The sequence below is a fragment of the Hakea prostrata genome, chromosome 1 (genome assembly GCF_041222555.1).
Source record: "Hakea prostrata isolate BN-2017 chromosome 1, UWA_Hpros_2, whole genome shotgun sequence".
In the NCBI taxonomy this organism is placed as follows: Eukaryota; Viridiplantae; Streptophyta; class Magnoliopsida; order Proteales; family Proteaceae; genus Hakea; species Hakea prostrata.
In genome coordinates this window covers 3,173,281-3,182,584 of record NC_142600.1, presented here as the reverse complement: position 1 = coordinate 3,182,584, position 9,304 = coordinate 3,173,281, and the positions used below count along the sequence as shown (strand labels likewise).

Here is a 9,304-nt window from a genome sequence, read left to right as displayed (position 1 = left end):
TTCAAATTTTCAAACAAACTGCCGGCTTGAAGGAGCTTCTATTTGATTGGATTTGCAGATGGATTTAATATCTAAGCCAGCCATTTTTTTTCTTCTTTTCTGGGTTGATTAATCTTGGTCCTGCACCAGAAAAACAATAAAGAGGGATTCACATCCTCTGTAATTCCCTTCCTTACAATTCCTTACAATTCCCATCTAGGATTGTGCCACGTGGCATTAAGTAATCCTACGGTCACCCAATTCAAATTAAATCTGATTTTTATTTAAACATACCCATATTTTCCTCTCTCCTCTCTTCCTAAAATTTATAAAAATCCCTGAATCTATGCGATCTTCTCTAAATCTGATTTTTATTTAAACTCACCCATGTTTTCCTCTCTCCTCTCTTCCTAAAATTTACACAAATCCCTGAATCTATGCGATCTTCTCGTCTCTCTCTCCCTTCTATGTTCATGGCTCTCACCTCTCTCTTCACAAAATTCAGAAAAAAACCGTGGATTTGCAGCAATTTTCCTCCTCCATGCTCACGGCTCTGTCCTCTCTCTCCTCACGGAATTTAGAATACCTTGGAATTGCAGCGAGGATAGAGGTTGAATTGGAGATTAATTTAAATGAGGGGACGAAAAGCTTTGCAATTAGTTGTACAGATTAGGGTTTCATTTACATATCATCTGTGGTTGATGATAAAAACAATAAACTTGCATCTACACGAGATGGACTTCGAGATGGACTTGGAGATCGGTTTTTTTTTTTCTTCTTCTTCTTTTTGGGCAGCACTTGGAGATAGGAGAGAAAATCGCTGCAAATTCAGGGCTTTTCCAATTTCGTGAAAAGATGAGAGAGCCGTGAGCATGGAAGAGTTCCTAGATGGGAATTTCATTTTGGTTTTTTTTTTCTTTCTTTCTTTCTTTTTTTCCTTTTTGGTACTGGTGCTTTTTTAATACTGGAAATTTAATGCCCTCATCAAGGATCGAATCCAGGACCTCTCCACTGAGAAGTATGAATCTTTACCACTCAAGCAACCCTGCATTGACAAATGGTTTTTTTTTTCTTTTTCTTTTCTTAAAAAGTTTGTTATAATCTTCACCACCGCTTTATATTATTTTGATCACCGAAACTACAGATGGGTGGTCATATAATCCTATTGGGAAACTTGTATGAGGCGACTTGTCAGAAATTATATTAATAGAAATATAATTTATTCCTTTATTGAGGGAACCAATCAAATAATCCTTGGGGAACTCCAAGTTGGTTAAGGGACCATCCGTATAAGGAGGCATATGGTCGTAAGTTCATTGCTCTTGACCTTCACACGATGTGTTTAGTGTTTTTCACATATTTTGTTAACCATTCGTTGGTTTTCTTTCAACTCTTAAAAGTCACTCACAAGAGTATCTATTAATGCTCTTTAAAATCCCCCAACCTCCCCTGGCCCCCAAAAAAAAAACACGAAATGCAAGTCACACTAAAAAGAAAAACGGGAAGAGTATTTTAGTGCTCTTCTCATATTATTGTGAGAACCAGATGGTTTTCATTTAGCTCTTAGGATCATGGAATGTTTAGTATTTTTTGCATCCTTGATAAAAGTTGAATGATGTTGGGTGGGCTTACATAATAGTCAATCACCTCTTGGTTAGAGAAAACAATGTATTCCTTGACAGTTTTTAACTATATTAGCACGAATCTATTGAGACAAGTGGGAAAACTAATCCCTATTGCTTTCTTCTAGGCATCAAGTGTCAAATTTCCAACTATTTCAATTGAGCTACGTGGTCTAGGCTCATACAGGCATTCCTAATCTTTATTTTATGAACAAATTTAAACGGGAATACAAAAAAAAAAAAATAAAATAAAATAAAGAAATCTTAGAAGTAATATTTACTGTATTTTTCAATAGAACGTGTGTTTGCAATCAAGAGAATATTTACTAAGTCAAAACACATAGGGATAAATTGATGCCTTACTTTTACACTCCTCTCCCCCTTCCAAAAAGGGTGATTTTCATTTGGACCCTTGAGGTTTGGTTCATGTCATTTTTAATCCAAATAAATAGACATTTTGCATCTAACTCCCCTGAGGTATCCAATAAGACCAATTAAAATGTGATTTTCATGACCAAAATTTCCTCACATCTATTCTACCGTAAGATTTGCATCATGTCTTCACAATTAAATTTAACAGTAAAAATCAAAAGAATGGAGTATTTACTCAATTAAACACGAAACCTCCAAGTCCTCAGCTATGCCTCTTCAATTCCTTTACCTTCTTTACTCCCTCGGGCTCATCTTTGATACTTTGTATCATTTTTGCCCAAACAAGCACGTTTGACTAATGCATAATAATGTATTTCATTTAGATGAAATGATGACATTCAAAAGCAAAATAAAAGTAAATTCAACCAAACCTCAAACCCCGTTTTCGATCTTGTGTCTCATATCAAATGTTCGCGGGAGTATCCTTGCTGTGTGGAAGTTCTCTTAATCGAGTTGGTGTTTTAGTCGTACATCTTCAATTAGCCGGTATGGCTCTCCGGTACATAAACTTTTTTTCGGATGGACTAATTCAGAACACGATGCGGAGATTCGAGAGCAGAGAGTAGTTCATGAGTAAATGGACGGAATAAAATATTAGAAAATCAGAGAAAAACGAATAAGAGACAGAGGAGAAGAGGATTTTTTTCTTTATAGGGGTTGGTTAATTGTTATACTTTTTTTTTGGGTAACAAAGGCGCATTATATATAGGGAAATTGGGGATGGACATATTGCATATACCACCAACAAGGGTTGTACCCAAAATCTCTCCACTGAGAAATGAGGATCTCAACCACTCCATTAACCCTCCATTGGCGAGAATGGTTGTACTTACGTATGTAGAAAGAGGGAGACAAGACAGCCCTATTCTTATGATGAAAAGACTTGAAGATCGTGACCGTTGAAGAGGAAGAATTTGCATAGTACAAATTAATGATGAAGATGGACTTATCGAAATCTAGCTTTTCTTATTAATGAAACTATATCATGTCAGAACATGAGCTGATATAAATCCTATGCAAATACCCCCACTCTTTTGATTTTACTGTTGGATTTAATTGTGAAGATATGATGCAAATCTTATGGTAGAATAGATGTGAGGGTATTTTGGTCATAAAAATCACAATTTGTCCTTAATTGATCTCATTGGATATCTCAGGATAAGCAGTGCAAAGTGTCCATTTATTTGGACTAAAAATGATATGGACCAAACCTCATGGGGTCAAGATGAAAATTACCAAAATAAAAAATAATAATAAAAAAAAAAAAAAACATGCCTCACACCCAAGGTACGAAATTTTAGTAGATTTCGTTGGTTCGCTAGGTAGCGAACCAGGCGAAATGGAGAAATCTCGCTGAAATTTCAGCGAAATTTTGCCATTGTTTCGGCAAATTTCAACCACCCATTTTGGGGGGTATTTTTTGTCATTTTGGACCAAATTTGATGTCTACCCTAATTTGATGCTAATATTTGATAAATTTGAATTATTTGCTATAAATTATTCCATGTAAATTCTCATTCCTAGCCACATTTAACATGTTATCTTGAAGCTAAATCATTCGGACATAATTGGAAAAATTACTATTGACTTTGAAGATTCCATTACAAAATCCATTTATAATTTAAATTGTTTCCATAAATTCTTTTATGTATATACTTTTCCCTAACAACATTTTGCATGTTGACTCTTGACGCATAAATCACTGGAATATAATTGGTAAGTTTGCTCATTAATCTTAAAGATTTTGCTATAAAATGTCTTCCTAATTTGAAGTATTTCCAGAAATTATTCTATGCAGGTTCTCCTCCCTAACCACATTTGGCACATTGCCGTTTGAGTCTTGAATCATTGGGACAGAATTGGTAAAATTATCCATTGGCTTTAAAGATTCTGCTATAGAATCGTGAAACAAATAGCCAAAAAAATCACCAAAATATAAAAAAAAATTGAGATCATATCGATATATTGGTTGACTTGGCGATATTTTGTAATTTCGAATTCCGACTTATGTTTCGGTTCGCTTTTCACCAAAATGACTGAAATTCGCAGTAAAAGGTTGTTCCATGCTCACACTTAATAACCATTAGGGGAAGGGAAAAAGAAAAAAACCATGTTCATGCTTCTATAAATCAACATGTCTACAAAACTTAATCATCACAAAAATTACTTAAATGGTAGATTTCCCCCCTCCTTTTTATTGTCTTTTAGAAAGTTTTCAGCACATTCAGATAAATAGGCAAAACATGTGAATGAAGACTAAATATTGACATTTGAATCCCACCAATATATCGTGTAGAAGGGGGGGTTTGTAAAAATAAAACTCTATAGGGATAATTACCATTGCCCCCTTGTACTTTGGTTTTATTACTAATCAAACCTCTTTCTTTATGAAATTATTGTTGACCCTCTCACTTCTAACGGTGTTAAGTGGTTGTTAACATCAAATATGTAATGTCTATTTTGCTCTTCATTAAAATTAAGAAGTTAAAAAATATGACATTACCTTCATTTTTAGAACTATATTGAATGTCAATTATATCCTTAAAATCTTATATTTTCCAATAAATTTTGGCTTTGGTTGGACCACACACTTTGTACAATGGTTAGCATATATTAGGAGATTTTCAATTTTCAACTTTGAATTACATTTGATATTTCCTAATAATTTAGTTTCTATTTTAAAGTTTTATTTAATCACATATTTCCTTTATTCGGCGATTTCTGTTTAGAGAAGAAAAATCAAGTATTTTCTTTATTCGGTAGTTTCTTTTTAAAATGTTTTTTTTTAAATTTAAAGTTAATTTTTCTCCATAGTTAATTAAGGATAGTATTATAACTTGCAAAAGAGTAAATAAGTAAAGAGATAATTGTAATGTTATTTTTGGGTTTTTGAAAAAATATATAGTTGCCACGTCATCAGTAAACTAACTAAGCTTAACGAAAGGGGCATTAGTAATTTTAGACAAAGTTAAAGGTTGGATTAGTAATTTTAAAAAGTAGAAACGATAAAATAATAATAAAATCAAACTATAAGGAGGCAACAATAATTATCCCAACTCTATAACATGATGTTAACCTTGCTTTTTCTTCTCAATTGGGAAAGATTAATTATATATAGATTATATACCATTACAACTGATACTTTCAGACTCTTTTACAACAGGCTGATAAAGGTTGAAGAGATCAAATACATTTGAAATTTTAAATTTGAACTTCAAAGGATAGCATAGAAGCATGTTCCTTAGTATGCCTAATTAATCTTAGTATGATCATCTAATTTGGAAGGTGAAGAAACACTGGGAAGCTTTCCACAATCATAATTTGTAGCATCAATTGCAAAAACCCTACAGTAAAGAAACTTATAGAAGATGGTATCCCTTAAGAAGTTGATCCATGAACTAGAACCACTTAGCTGCACCGAACCTGAAAGATAAGACCCTGTGATCAAACTAGCCGTTCGCCATCTCCTTTCTTTCACATACCCTTCTAAAGCTTTAGCTATCTCTCCAGACACAATCCCTCCATTTGAGAGGAAAGAATTGCCTAAATGTCTTCCAAGTACGACTGCATCTTCAAGTGCTGAACCACCACCTTGGCCCAAATCTGGTGTCATTGGGTGCATCGCGTCACCTGCAACTGTGATGCATCCTTTGTGTACAGGGCCAAATATTAGGTCCCATGGAACTCTTAACATCAATGGAGCCCACGTCATTGTTTCTAGATCAGCATGTTGAACCACTTCTAAGAATGCTGAAGGAAAGTCCTTGGCTAAGTTCTCTATTACATACTTCTGTAGCAATTTGGTATCTGATGCATTCTTATCGCCTGAAATAGATAGTAAATATGTTTGAAAAATTACTGATGGATAGCATTATTTACAACATTTTTTTTTTTTTTTTTGGGTAATCAGCATTATTCACAACATCACTTTTTGAAATAATAGGAAAAAGCTAGAAGAATCATAAGGGCGGATTGGAAAAAGTTAGTTGAATTTGAAATATTTTACCGTTAAAGATAGAATCATAGGTGACGAACCAATAGAGCTCTTTATCACTGAGAGGAATTACACCAGCTCTTTTGCCTTGATCAATGAACTGGTAAATTTCGTGCTTATATCCATGGCCTTCAGGGAATAGTGCTAAACCACGTATAGATGACCGAGTTGATTCCACTGGATCCTTAAGTCCCAACCAACGAGCAACCACTGAGTGTAACCCATCACATCCTATCAAGACCTGGAGCACCCCATGAGAATTAATATAAAAGTTTCAGCATCATACAGAAGCAAGGGCCTCCAAATTTTACCAAAAATGTTTCAATTGAAGGGTTTAATTCAGAGTGTCAACAGGGCAGATTGATCCAAATGAATGGGGTCCGAGTACAATTCGAGGGGTTAATTTTAAATACCTTAAAAAGAAGGAACCAACAGAACAACCTTTGTGATTGTAGTCTTCCAAGTGTTCGTGAAAAGTCCTCAACAACACGGTATATATATATAATTTCCAATTTTGAATCAACGAAAGTACGCACCTTGGCGCTGATGACCGTCCCATCGTCAAGATTTATGATAGCAGCGGAAGAATCAGCTTCAACATCCCGGCGATGGCACGGATGGAGTGCTTGAAGAGAACGTGGTAGCGGAGCTAATTCTGCGCTGTGCCTCCAGCAAGGCTCTCCTGTGAACTGCATTAGGTCCGCTGAACTTCCTGCATTTGTATTAAAAACTTTTAACCTCTCATTCATCTGCTCAAAAGTCCAAAAATTCAAAATTTTCCTCTGTACGTATTCAACTCAGGACTATTAGAAAGAGAACAACTAACCCGTTAATGCCTTGATAAGATACTTGTCGAACAGATCCATTAGCTACATTTGTGACGTATTCCCTGTTGAGAATTCCCGAATCAGTCTAAGACAATTGAAAATAGGATCTCTCGATCCTGTGAGCGCGCTTGTGAGATATAAATTCTTAAATGGTTAGTCGTAAATTACTTTGGGAGAGGAGAATAAATGGAAGTGAGTTTGTGAGCAACACCGAGTGCTTGGAGAGCAAGCCATGCATTGGGGAAAAGCGTAAGAGCTGCACCCGTGGTTCGTAGCTCTGGTGATCTCTCCAGCACCAAAGCTCTGATCCCAACTCTCTTTAGTGCCACTGCCGTCGCTAACCCTACGATTCCTCCCCCAATTATCACTACCTCCTCCTCGCTGATTTCCATCTTCAACTCTCTTCTCTCTATGTCTCTCTTGTATCTGCATTCTGGGAGACAGGGCAGAATCTATTATTTATACAAAACATAAACCCACAAAGAAATGAGAGTTCGGAATAGAGCTTAGCATTTTTTCCCTTTTTTTTATTTTTAAATAATAGGACTAACTGAGAATTGTTGCATCCAGATTCACATCCCCTACAGCCCTAAAAGCAGTAGCCATCGACTGGGACTAGGGCGCAGTAAGAAAAAGATAATAGGATATTTTGTCTTGGCCGTTGGATTGCACATTTCGATGAGATTTTGATCTTGAGATCTGCAAAATAAAATAAAATAAAGAAGCACTAACTGCTCTTCACAGCCAAACATGACTTTGACTTTTGACCAAAGGAAGACTTGGAGATCAAGTAAGTTGAATCATGAATGTATCTTCGCAGTCCATTATTTGGTTGACAAATGCTAATGATTGTAATTTGTAACAATAAAAAGCACATGCTTGGGATATTATTTTAAGAAATTGTTGAAACAAAATCCTTTGTTAATTAACTTATTATTTTCTCCATATTTGTTAATTTGCCCTCATGAAACCCCTTGCTTAGTTTTTATTTTTATTCGTTAATCATTTTTATTGTTAAAGTTTGCGTAATCACTAAATGATTAACGTGGTTCTTTTGGGCGAAGAGAACTTATAAAAGAGACGGGTGAGTCCGTGAGATGTGTCGGAAGAGCGTGCTTTGCTTGTGAGAATAATACTCCTAAGAAAGAAATGATGTGTTGTTTAAATATAATGCATTAAGCTATCTAAGCTAAGGCTCTTTTTGGTATTAATTCTCATTTTCTATTATGTCTATTTAAAAAAAATAAGTACAAGAATTCATTATTGGTCAAGAATGAGAAATGGTTTGGTGAATTTTTTCGAAAATAAATTATGGAATGAAAAATAAGTTTGATGTCAAAATAAAAAATTATTAATAAATAATAATGAGCAAGTGATAAAAGAGAGAGAAAAATATGATTTTTTATAAAAAAATGTATATTGACTATTTTATCTTCATCTTAACCATTTAAGTGAACTTGTGCATAAATGAAGAGAATGAAATTATCACCATAATTCATAATAGACCAAAAGTTCATTATGAATTTTGAAAGTTTTTCTATTATTTTAAATAAAAATAAAAATGATAATAGATGCCAAACAACTTAAAATAATAAAAAAAATATCATAATTGATAATGATAATTGATAGTAAAAAGAGCCTAAGGTAAAGGATTTTGTACATTTAGACTTGAACTCTTAACCAGCAGGATTGGCTTCCTTTCCTTGTGATGGTTTATTGTTGTAATTTCTTCTCTCTCTTAATTATTTAGACTTTACAGAATTATTATTGTCCGGCAATGTAGGTAAATTACAACATTGTACCCTATTTTTTTAAATTACGTAACGAACCGTATACTTTATCTGCTTTTGCTATTGCCCTCTTTTGTTAAGAATAGTTTGTTAACTGAATGCATCAATCTCTTAAAATGCCCAAAATACTCCCGATTGTTAGTTAGTATTGATTTAATTTTTTGATTAAATTACTTTGTTTTGTAAATAATAGGTACAAGAGTTACCTATATGATTTTCCCCCAGAAAGAGGTTGGCACTAGAGTTTATAGGTTATACATGACTCAGCAATGAGGGCAAGGTGAATAGGTTTATTTTAGTGCTTGAGTGTTGGGGGTAATCTGGTAATTGTCTTTCTTTAAGTCATGAACCGAACCGGTTGGGTTCATACGGTTCATAGTCTTTGTATATGAGATGGCTGGGTTGGTTCAGGCGTGTGTGCAAATCGATTTCCTCACATTTGGGGATTTTTTGTTCTACGGTTCTTGGAGCTCTCTTGAGGTATTTCCATGGCTGCCGTCTTCGATCACCTGTAACTCTGAGTTCCTTTGGATCTTGACGACGATTGTTGAGGGCTTTTGATCAGTAGGAAAATGCGATCACTCGATGGTAGTTTGGGGGCATTTTGTTGCCTGTACCAGGTGTATTCGTGAACTTCTCCTTTCTTCTTCTTGTCTGTAA

The 9,304-nt window shown here is 34.7% G+C and overlaps 1 pseudogene across 1 annotated transcript; it reads right to left on the bottom strand.

Annotated features, from left to right (window-relative positions):
* Positions 1 to 5,114: 5,114 nt before the first annotated feature.
* Positions 5,115 to 7,257, bottom strand: LOC149026681 (monooxygenase 2-like; annotated as a pseudogene). Its single transcript, XR_016171717.1, has 5 exons — positions 7,023 to 7,257; positions 6,854 to 6,916; positions 6,564 to 6,739; positions 6,040 to 6,268; positions 5,115 to 5,858 (listed from the first exon to the last, which is right to left on the bottom strand). The product of XR_016171717.1 is annotated as a monooxygenase 2-like (transcript).
* Between the last annotated feature and the right edge of the window lie 2,047 nt (positions 7,258 to 9,304).